Source organism: Protobothrops mucrosquamatus, unplaced genomic scaffold (assembly GCF_001527695.2).
Source record: "Protobothrops mucrosquamatus isolate PMUCROS unplaced genomic scaffold, P.Mucros_1.0 scaffold1256, whole genome shotgun sequence".
In the NCBI taxonomy this organism is placed as follows: Eukaryota; Metazoa; Chordata; class Lepidosauria; order Squamata; family Viperidae; genus Protobothrops; species Protobothrops mucrosquamatus.
The window spans coordinates 385,201-396,745 of NW_015387462.1; positions in this window are offsets into that span (position 1 = coordinate 385,201).

Below are 11,545 nucleotides of genomic sequence, written 5' to 3' on the forward strand. Positions count from 1 at the left end.
TCATTTTTTTACTGTGGGCACAACGGCAGACATCAAAAATGAAATTTAGTTGCTTGCTCTCAAAGTGAAAAACATACATGACACACACCTAAACATACTATGAACAACATATGTATAGACCCCCACCCCCACATATACATAGCAAATAAATATTAAATACTGTCCATCTTGAATATATAACAGAAGGACGAAGCTTGAGAGTTCACAAGGTTAATGCTGTATGGAATGAAACTATGGCTGAATCTGGATGTTCTGCTACGGATACCACGAAGGGTCCTCCTAGAAGATAACAAGAAAAACAGGTCGTGAAGAGGATGTGTAGTGTCCCAGATAATCTTACCGACACAGAAGCAACACTTCTGTGCCATGTCCTGGATGGGAGGGAGGGAACTGCCAATGATCTTTTCAGCCATTCTCACCACTCTCTGCACCACCTTCCTGTCTGAAGCAGTGATGCTTCCAAACCAGACTGTGATGCTGTATGACAGGATGTTCTCGATCGTCCCCCTGTAGAAAGTGGTCAATAGAGTTATCCAGGTTTTGGCAAGCCAAAACCTCCATTTTCCTTTGCTTCTTGTAGCATTTTCAATTTGATTCTAGCTTTCTTTCCTTGCCAAATAAATTTCAAAATTAATGAACTTAAGTCTTAAAAAAATTTCTCTAGTTGTATAGGTATCATTTGAAATAGAAACAGTATTTTTGGTAATATATTCATTTTCACCATGGCAATTCTTCCTAACATCGACAATTGTAAGTTTTTCCATTTTTCCAAGTCCACTTTTCTTTGGTTCAATAATTTTGTGTAGTTGTCTTCTTTTATTGTTGAACATCTTGCTGTTAAATATATTCCCAAGTATTTAACATTTTAAACTATTTGTAGTTCTATTTTTTCTGACACTTGTTTTTTTTGCTTCTCTGAGATTTTTAACTATCACTTTAGTTTTTCTCTGTTTATTTTCAGAACTGCTATCAGTTGATGGGGATCCAGCAACAACTGCCTCCAGGGCTGCAGAGGGGGCTGCAGCAACTGGGAGAACAACAACCCCCCACAAGCAAGCAGCAGTGGGGATGGCAGCAGCCCCGGCCCATGCAGCAACCACTGGGAGGCCCGCAGCAGCTGGGGGTGCCATTACAGCAGCCGCTGAGACCAGTGGGGGTCATACAGCAATTGGGGGTGCCACAGCCACCGGCAATGCAACAAAACCATCAGGGTGGCAACAGCCACCAGGCATGCAGCAACCGCTGGGAGGCTTGCAGCAATTGGGGATGTGGCAGCCACCATGGGGGGGGCAGCCACCATGGGGGGGGGCAGCAACAATTGGGGATGCAACATCCCCAGATCATTCGTGGCTTTGGGGTGGATTTCCATCAGTACGCTGATGACACTCAGCTGTACATTTCCACCCCAGGCCACCCCAACGATGCCCTTGACGTGATGGCCCGTTGCCTGGAGGCCGTACGGGTCTGGATGGGGAAGAACAGACTCAGGCTCAACCCTTCCAAGACCGAGTGGCTGTGGTTTCCGGCGCCTCGGCANGTTGCTAGTTAGCCAACCAGCAACGGGCATGAAACTGTATGCAGATGGAGAAGGGCAATCACCCTTAATGGGCGATCAATGGTGAAGGGCAATCACCCTTAATGGGCGATCAATGGTGAAGGGCAATCACCCTTAATGGGTGATCAGGATATGCATAGGGGATTAAGGGGGGGGGAATACAAAGAACACAACACCGCCGCTCTAATCTCCTACGACAGCGATGACGGAGAGAACAACCCGATGATGAGTCGACATGTCCCACCTTTTTCACTACCTGCCAAACTCATAATCCCTAAGATGGGGGCTCAGGTAAATTTAAAAGTACTAGCTGACTCCGGATGCTCCCGGTGCATTATTAGCTTGTCACTTGCCCTGAAAATGAGTATATGAGCAAAGCTGCTCTCCAAACCCATGAGGTTTGAGCAAGTTGATGGCTCACTAATGGGAGGAACTTTAGTCATGCAATTGACTGAACCCCTATACTTAGAAATAGGTGAGCACTGGGAGTTCATTCGTTCCATGATGGCTCCGAAAATGACTGAGGATATGATCCTAGGACTAGCCCAGTTGGACAAACAGAAGCCATTTATCTGGTGGGAGAAGGGAATTAGGACTGTAAGGTTGCCTATAGGACCCAAGCCTCCCCTTAACTCGACGGACGTTACAGGAGACTTTAGCCCACCCAACGAGCTAGTGCACATGGCCGCCCTGTCTCAACCAGGTGAGCCACTCATCCCCAGTGAATACCAGGACATAGTGGAGGCATTTTGTGAGAAGGAATATGATACCCTGCCTCCTCACTGACCCAATGATTACTCTATCAAACTGTTACCGGGAGCCAAACTCCCACAACTGAGAATGTATACTATGTCCCCCCTTGAAATGGAGGAGATGCAGTGGTATGTGGACAAAAACTTAGTAAGGGGATTTATCGAACAGGCCAAGTCTGCCATGGCAATCCCAGTGTTATTTAAAGAAAAAAGATGGGTCACTTCGTCTCTGCATAGATTATAAAGATGTGAACGCAGTGAGCGTGGAAAACAAATACCCCCTCCCCTCCTGAAGGACTTACTGACCAACCTGGTTAAGGGGAGGGTCTTCACTAAGTTGGACTTGAGAGAGGCTTATTACCAGGTGAGGATAAAGGAGGGAGATGAATGGAAGACTGCTTTTAACTGTCCCATGGGGAGCTACCAATTTAAAGTCATATCTTTTGATCTACAAGGGGCTCCAGCTGTCTTCATGCAGCTGATTAATCAGGTACTTCATAACCATTTATACAAAGGGGTTTTAGTGTACCTTAATGACATCCTGATATGCAGCACGAATATGGCTGACCACGTAAAACTAGTGAGAGAAGCGCTAAAGAAAATGTTGAACGCCAAACTTTATGTTAAACTATCAAAGTGTGAGTTTCACCAGACACAACTGGATTATCTTAGCTACAGAATTTGCAGTGAGGGCATTTCTCTTTCACTTTTAGAGTTAGATGATGCTGGGAGGGGGGATGTGGATGAGAGTCCAGTTAGTCATAACAACAATAACTCAGCCATGGGAATCAAGGTTATTGCACCCAGAGCTGATAAAGATTTAGCAGGCTAGAGAGCTGGGGAGAAAGCCTGCGCTTCAAGCTAATTGGGGAATGTGATTTATGACGGTTAATTGGAGGATGGAATTATGCTTTGCTACTTTGTGCCCAGGTGGGGGGAATTCAGTTTTTGGCTTTAACTATGTAATACCGATATTTTGTTTCTCAAATAAAAGATTCTTTAAGGTAAACCATGCCTCAAAATTCTTTTAAAGAGTTTCATCTGTCGGAACCATGACATTAAGTCAAAAACTCCAATTTTTTCCTAACTATCTTGGGGTCCCAAGCCCCAGTCACTGTTCCTAGAATTTAGGGATAAACCAACAAAGATTCAGGGAAGATCTCAGCATGGAGAAAGAAAGAGTGCCTAAAACCAGCACCCTGCTGGCGGCTGCTACCCCAGAGGGGGGAGAAACAGACAGCACACTGGTGGAAAAGGAACTTTTTAGGCCTCCCAGTTGGGGGCAAAGCCCAAGCCACGAGGACAGCTGATCTGGTTGTCGGGATGGACCTTACCCAGTGGAGACTCCAGACACCTCAAGACAGCCTTTCCACCATCAAGTGCTTCAAAGGTGGATGAGGTTGAACTGCAAAGAGGGGATTCCCGCATGTCGCGTTCCCCAGACCGGTGGAGAAACACAAAATTGTCTACTGCTGAGGACTCGGGTAAGTGGAAATACTTGTCCGCAGCCCATAGTCAGTAAGTGGAGAAGTTGGTGGAAAGATTTGAGGAGCTAGAGATGAAGAGTGGAGAACAACCTTCCCGTTCCCCATATGCAAGCGATCATGATGATCGGCGAGGCAGCCACCAACTCCTACCAAGGGGAACCCCCAGCCCCCCCTGTGCAGATCAGGCAGCCTCCCCATCGTCGAAGCCATCAACCATGGCCTCCAGCCCTGCGGGGAGAAACAGCTCCAGTCATCGCCCCTCCAAAAGCCCAGATCACCACCAATGGAATAAGAGCCTGAGCAGTTGCTGCCGGTGCAGCAGCCGAGCTGGGGGTGGCCTCAGCCCCTGAATGTGCAGCAGCATATGGGGACCTTGCAACAACAGGGGATGATGCAGCTGCCAGGGGGTCAGCAACTGCTGGGAGCACTGCAGCAGCAGTGGGGCTGACCGCCACCTCCAAATGTGCAGCAATCGCTGAGGGGCCCGCAACCAATGGGGATCCAGCAACAACTGCCTCCAGGGCTGCAGGGGGGCCTGCAGCAACTGCAGCCTGGATTCAGTTTTTGGCTTTAACTATGTAGTGCCGATATTTGGTTCTCAAATAAAAGATTCTTTAAAGTAAACAATGCCTCAAAGTTCTTTTAAAGAGTTTCATCTGTCGGAACCATGACACATATTTATAAAGTTTTTTCCAAAGTCCATTATTTTTAGTTGTTGAGTCATAAATTGCCAGGAAACATTATCAAATGCCTTTTGAGCATCTAAAAATATTAGTGCCAATTGTTTCCCTGGATGCAGTTCATAGCATTCCAATATGTCCATTATAACTCTTATTTTTAATTTGTCTCTTTGGTAAAAATCCATTTTGATCTGGATGTATAAATTCAGTTAAAAATCTTTTCAGTCTCTCTGCTATTAGTGAAGTAAAATTTTATAATCCACATTTAGTAATGATATCAGTTTTTAATTTTTTATCTGAGTCAAATCTGAATCTTCTTTTGGTACTAGAGTAATATTTGCTTCTGTCCATGTACTTGGAAGTTTAGCCTCCAATAGAAGTTCATTACACACATCTTTCAATGGTGCACTTAGTGTATCTTGTAAATATTTATATAATTCTGCCAGTAGCTCATCTGGTCCTGGTGTTTTTACATTTTTTTGTCTTCTTATAGCCTCTGTTAATTCCATTATTGTTATTTTTTCAATTAACATGATTTTAAAGTTTTCTGAAATTTTTTGTAAATTATTCTTTTCCAGATATTGAATCGTTTTCTCCCATGAAATTTCTTCTATATCATACAGTTTCTCATAGTATTCTTTAATTATCTTTTTTATTTCTTCATTTTTAAATTGTGAAGAGCCTTTTTCATCTACTTGATAAAAAATTGCACTTTAAGGATTATTTCTATACATATTAAAATTGCCTTTAAACTATTTTCTAATCACTTATGCACACTGCCTTTGTGATTAAATTGCTGAGGTTCAGACCAGGACCTGTTATTTGAAACAGCAAGAAACTAAAGCTCTATCAAAATTAATCGATAAACAGTAAATGATTCATCTGCCCAGAAAAGTGGTGGTCAACCTGTCCTAAAGGGAGCACACTGCCCCTCAAAAACCAAATCTGCAATCAGGGTGTGCTGCTGCTAGACTGAGCTTTTTCACAGGAGATTCAAAAAGCTACTGTAGCACAGAGAGCATCCACCACCGACCTGCCCTAAACACAGATCTTGATAAGTTATCCAGACTCTGTTGATGTCCAGATTATGTTACTGTAATATAGTAAACTTTAAACAACTAGGCAATAAAGTTCAGAAGTTAGGAGCACAAGTAGTGTTCTCATCAGTACTCCCAACAAAAGGCCAACACCCATTAAGGGAATAAAGAATTCTAGAAATAAACCACTGGCTAAAGGGTTGGTGTCACCAAGAAAACTTTGGTTTCCTGGATCATGGACTGCATTTCTTTTGCAAAGGACTCTTGACAAGGGATGGGCTGCACCTCACGAAAACAGGGAAAAATGAACTCAGAAAAAGACTGGCCCGACTTATCAGGAGGGCTTTAAACTAAAGTTGAGGGGGAAGGGTGACCAATCTTCAGAGTCTCTAGAATCCAAAACCAATCATAAATCCCAAGAAAACAAATCAAACGAGGTAGGCAGAGATGAAAAAAAAGAAAAACTCAAACAACATTCAGGAAGTGCAGGAAACGTATCCATGCACAGGCACAAAAGGCTTAAATGCTTATATACAAATGCTCAAAGCTTGGGGAAAAAACAGGGTGAAGTAGAAGCAATAGTACATGAGGGAGGGTATGAAATAGTTGGCATTACAGAAACCTGGGGGGCTGAAACCCATGAATGGAATGGACTGATGGATGGATACAAATTGTTAAAAAAAACAGGTCTACAAAAAGAGGAAGGGGAGTTGCACTATATGTAAGAGAACACTACATATCTACAGAAACACACATGATCAAAGATAAAATCCTTCCAGAATGCATATGGGTCAATATAAAAGAGAACAAAAGTGACATTACCATAGGTGTATATTACAGACTACCCAACCAATCAGAAGAAATAGATGAACTCTTTGCCAACCAGTTAACAAATGTATGTAGGAAGCATACCACAATAGTAATGGGAGACTTCAACTATCCAGATATCAACTGGAGACAAACTCTGCAGAGAGTGGGAGATCAAACAGATTCCTAACCAATCTAGCCGACAACTTTGTCATCCAAAAGATGGAGGAGAGAACTAGACGTAAAGCCATAATGGACTTAATTCTAATTAATAGAGAAGACGTGATAGAGGGAGTTGAAGTTGCCGGAACCTTGGGTGAAAGTGACCATGTCATACTGGAATTTAATATAACACAAACACTAGCAACAGAAAACAATCCAACCAGTGTCTTGAACTTCAAAAGTGCTGACTTTAACAAACTCAGAGAGAACTTAGGAAAGATCCCATGGACGAAAATCCTAAAGCGGAAAACAACTCAACAAGCGTGGGAAACTCTCAAAAATGCAATCATAAAAGCCCATACTAGCACAATACCACTGAAAAAAAAACCAAGAAATTCAAGAAGAAACCAGCATGGTTGCACAAAGATCTCTCTGACAAACAGAAAGACAAAAGGACAAATACAAAAAATGGAAAGGGGGCACATACCTAAGGCCGATTATTAGCAGACAGCCAGAACATGTAAAGATGAAGTCAGGAAAGCAAAAGCTCAGAACGAACAAAGTCTTGCAACAGAAATCACGGATAATAAAAAAAAGTTTCTTCCAACATATTAACAAGAAGAAAAAAGTCAAGAAAACTGTAGGTCCACTAAAGAGAGAAGATGGCAAGGAAATAACAGGCAACAGGGAGAAAGCAGAACTGCTTAACTCATACTTTACATCAGTCTTCATACAAAAAAAAACCATAGCCCAACATACCAAAAAAACCACTGCAAAAGACAAATTAGAAACAAAAATTAAAATAAGCAAGAAAATGGTAAGAGAACATATATCCAACCTTGATGAATATAAATCACCAGGGCCTAACAGATTACATCCCAGAGTTCTGAAGGAGCTGGCAGATGTTATCTCACAACCACTGCACCAAATATTTCAAAAATCCTGGAACACTGGGGAAGTACCTGAGGAGTAGAAAACGGCTGATGTGGTTCCCATCTTCAAGAAAGGGGAAAAAACGGAACCAGGAAACTACAAACCAATCAGTTTAACATCAATACCTGGGAAGATCCTAGAAAAGATAATCAAAAAACAGATCTGTGAACACCTAGAAGCAAACAAAGTTATAACTAGTAGCCAGCATGGGTCTGTTAAAAACAAATCATCCCAAACCAATCTTATTTCATTCTTCGATAAAGTGACTAAACTAATAGACCAGCAAAATACTGTGGACATAGTATACTTAGACTTCAGTAAGGCATTTAATAAAATAGACCACAACCTACTCCTTGGTAAGCTAGAAAAAGGTGGAATAGACAACATCACCACCAGATGGATCTGTAGCTGGCTGGTAAACCAAACTCAATGAGTAGTCCTCAATGGCACTACATCCACATGGAAAGAAGAAAGCAGTGGGGTACCACAAGGTTCCATCTTAGGCTCAGTACTCTTCAATATCTTCATCAATGACTTAGATGAGGGAATTGAAGGGGAACTCATCAAATTTGCAGATGACACCAAACTGGCAGGAGTAAGCCAACATCCCAGAAGGCCAACTAAGGATCCAAAAAGATCTTGACAAATTTGAACAATGGGCCCTATCCAACAAAATGAGTTTCCATGTGGAGAAAAGCAAAGTTTTGCATGTAGGCAGGAAAAAAATCAAAGGTACAAGTACAGATTGGTCAAGACTTGGCTTAAAAACAGTAACTGTGAGAGGGACTTTGGAGTCCTAGTGGACAATCACTTAACCATGAGCCAGCAGTGTGCAGCAGCAGCCAAAAAAGCTAACACGATCCTGGGTTGTATAAACAGAGGCATAGAATCAAAATCACACTAGGTATTAGTACTGCTTTACAAAACCCTAGTAAGATCACACCTGGAATACTGCAGCAAATTTTGGTCACCATATCACAAAAGAGATGTTGAGAGTTTGGAAAAAATTCAGAGAAGAGTAACTAAGATGATCAAAGGCCTGGAGACTAAAACATATGAAGAATGGCTGCAGGACTTGGGTTTGGCTAGTTTAAAGAAAAGAAGAAATAGGGGAGACATGATAGCAGTATTCCAGTATTTGAGGGGCTACCAAAAAGAAGACAAGTGGGCAACAGAGAATGATGTGGCTGGATAGAGTCACTGAGGCAGTAGGTGTGACTCCAGAAGATGGTAGAGGACAGGAAGGCCTGGAGGAACATTGTCCATAGGGTCGCAATTTGTCAGACACGAGTTCGCAACTAACAACAACAACAACACAAAGAAGAGGAGGTCATGTTATTCTCCAAAGCACCAGAGGGCAGGAAAAGAAACATGGTTGGAAACTGATCAAAGGGAGAAGCAACCTGGAATTAAGGAGAAACTTCCTGATAGTGAGGACAATTAACCAATGGAATAACTTGCCCTCAGAAATCGTGGGCGCTCCATCACTGGATTTTTTTTTTTTAAATAAATTTTTATTAATTTTTCATTTAAAAACAGAAACATAAATCTTTTATCATAATATCAACCAAAGAAAATAAAACTAAACAAAACATTCACGGATGTGTCCGGTGTACCCCTCCCACACCACCCTCTTCCACTTACCACTCCTTCCTCCTCCCAACTACCACCACTCCTCCTTCCTCCCTCTTTGCTACCTCCCTTCCTCACTCAACCATCCCGTCTTGTGCAGTTGGGGTATCACCGGACACCTCCTTAAAAAAAATCATACATATAAATCTATAATACAAACCTACCCTTTTCCCCCCTCCCCCCCAGGACTTCCCAAAGCTAATCTAGGAAATAAACGCACAATAATCCAATTCTATTCAAAACTACTCATTATTACTACACACTAGTATAAACTTGCTATGACTCTAAAATAACATTAAAATACATACAAACATTTTTTTTTAAATATGTCAGTATTTGATATACATATTTTTGTTCAAAATTTTTAATCAAAAGCTACATAATAATTTTTCAATTCATATTTTCTCTGAATATAATCTATCCATCTTCTCCACATTGAGATAAATTTTTCCTGAGAATAATCCTTCAGGTACGCGGATATTTTTGCCATCTCTGCAAAATATGATACTTTCTGTCTCCAATCATCCATAGTTGGTAACATCTTTTTTTTTCCAATTTTGAGCAACTAAAATCCTTGCTGCTGTTATACAATGCAACATCAATTTCATTTCTTTTTGATCCAAATTGTCCATAATACCCAATAAAAATAACTGTGGTGTAAATTTTATCTTTTTCTTAAAAATCTGTTGGATATTCCACCAAATCCTAATCCAAAAGGCTTTAACATCCCTACATGTCCACCAAATATGATAATAAGTAGCATCCATACTACCACATCTCCAACATTTTGGTTGCAAATTCGGATACATGCAAGACAATTTTTGAGGGTCCAAATGCCATCTATAAAACGTTTTATAAAAATTTTCCCCTAGATTCTGTGCTTGGGTGAACTTGACATTTCTTACCCAGATTTTTCCCCAAGTTTCTAACTTTATTGGTTCTTGAATATTTTGAGCCCATTTAATCATACAATCTTTAACCAGTTCTGTTTCCGAATCAAGTTCCATCAAAACACTATATATTCTCCTAATATGGGCTCTACTTTGATCTTTAATCTGTTTTATCAAGTTCATATCCTCTACCATTAAACCCAATTTTTGATCTATTTGCCATCTCTCAACCAATTGCAAATATAAGAACCAGGACTGGAGTACATTATCCTGTCTTAACTCTTCCAATGATTTAATTTGCCAGTCCTGTCCTCTTAACATAAGTAAATCTTTATAAACAATACCTTGTAATTTTGCTCCCCTTACTATTCCTTGTATTGCATGTTCCGGAATAGCCCACATTGGAATTTTAAAATTTACCTTATATGAATACTTTCTCCAAACTCTCAAAAGTGCAACCCTTAAAATATGAGATTTAAAAACCCGATCAATTTTCTTATCAAAAAATAAATAAGCATGCCATCCATAATATAAATCCCAACCCTCAAGTATCAAAATATCTCTATTAGTTAAATTAATCCAATCACTAATCCAAGTTAATACCACTGCTTCATAATATAATTTTAAATTAGGGGCTTTAAGTCCCCCTCTTTCCCGTGCATCTTGCAAAATTTTAAATTTTACCCTAGGTTTTTTCCCCTGCCATATGAATCTATTAATGCCTCTTTGCCATTCTTCCAAATTTGAATCCTTTTTTAAAATAGGTATCATCTGGAACAAAAAAAGAAACTTTGGGAGAACATTCATTTTTATCACTGCAATTCTTCCCAATAATGATAGCTGTAATTTCTTCCACTCCATCAAGTCCTTTTGAACTTTTTTCCATAACTTATCATAATTATTTGTATACAATTTAGCATTAGAAGCAGTAATATCAACACCCAAATATTTCACTTTTTTTACTATTTCAAAGCCAGTTACCTTACTTTAAAATTTCTATATCCTTCATAAACATATTTTTGACTAATATTTTAGTCTTGTTATTATTTACTTTAAATCCAGACACCTTCCCATAATGTGTCAATATCTGTATCAAATTTCTTGCCGAGTCAATTGGTTCCGACAAAATGAAAACCAAGTCATCAGCAAATGCTCTAAGCTTGTAGTCGTTGTTGCCCAAAGTTATTCCTTTTATAAGTGAAGACTCTCGAATCTTGATTAATAAAATCTCCAAAGTCAGGATAAACAATAATGGGGATAATGGACAGCCTTGCCTTGTACCTTTTTCAATTTTAATTGAATCTGTCAAACCCCCATTAACAATCACTTGGGCAAACTGTAGTTGATAAATATCCTTTAACGCTGATGAAAATCTGTCCCCAAAATTCATTCTGTCGACCAACCGTTGTAAAAATTGCCAGTCCAATTTATCAAAAGCCTTTTCAGCATCCAAAAAGATAAGGGCCGCCGGGATTTGATTATTTTTATCCAAATACTCCAACAAATTCACAATTTGTCTAACATTGTTCTTCATATATCTTCCATTTATAAATCCAGACTGATCCACATGAATAATCTGTTTCATTACTTGCATTAGTCTATTGGCTAAT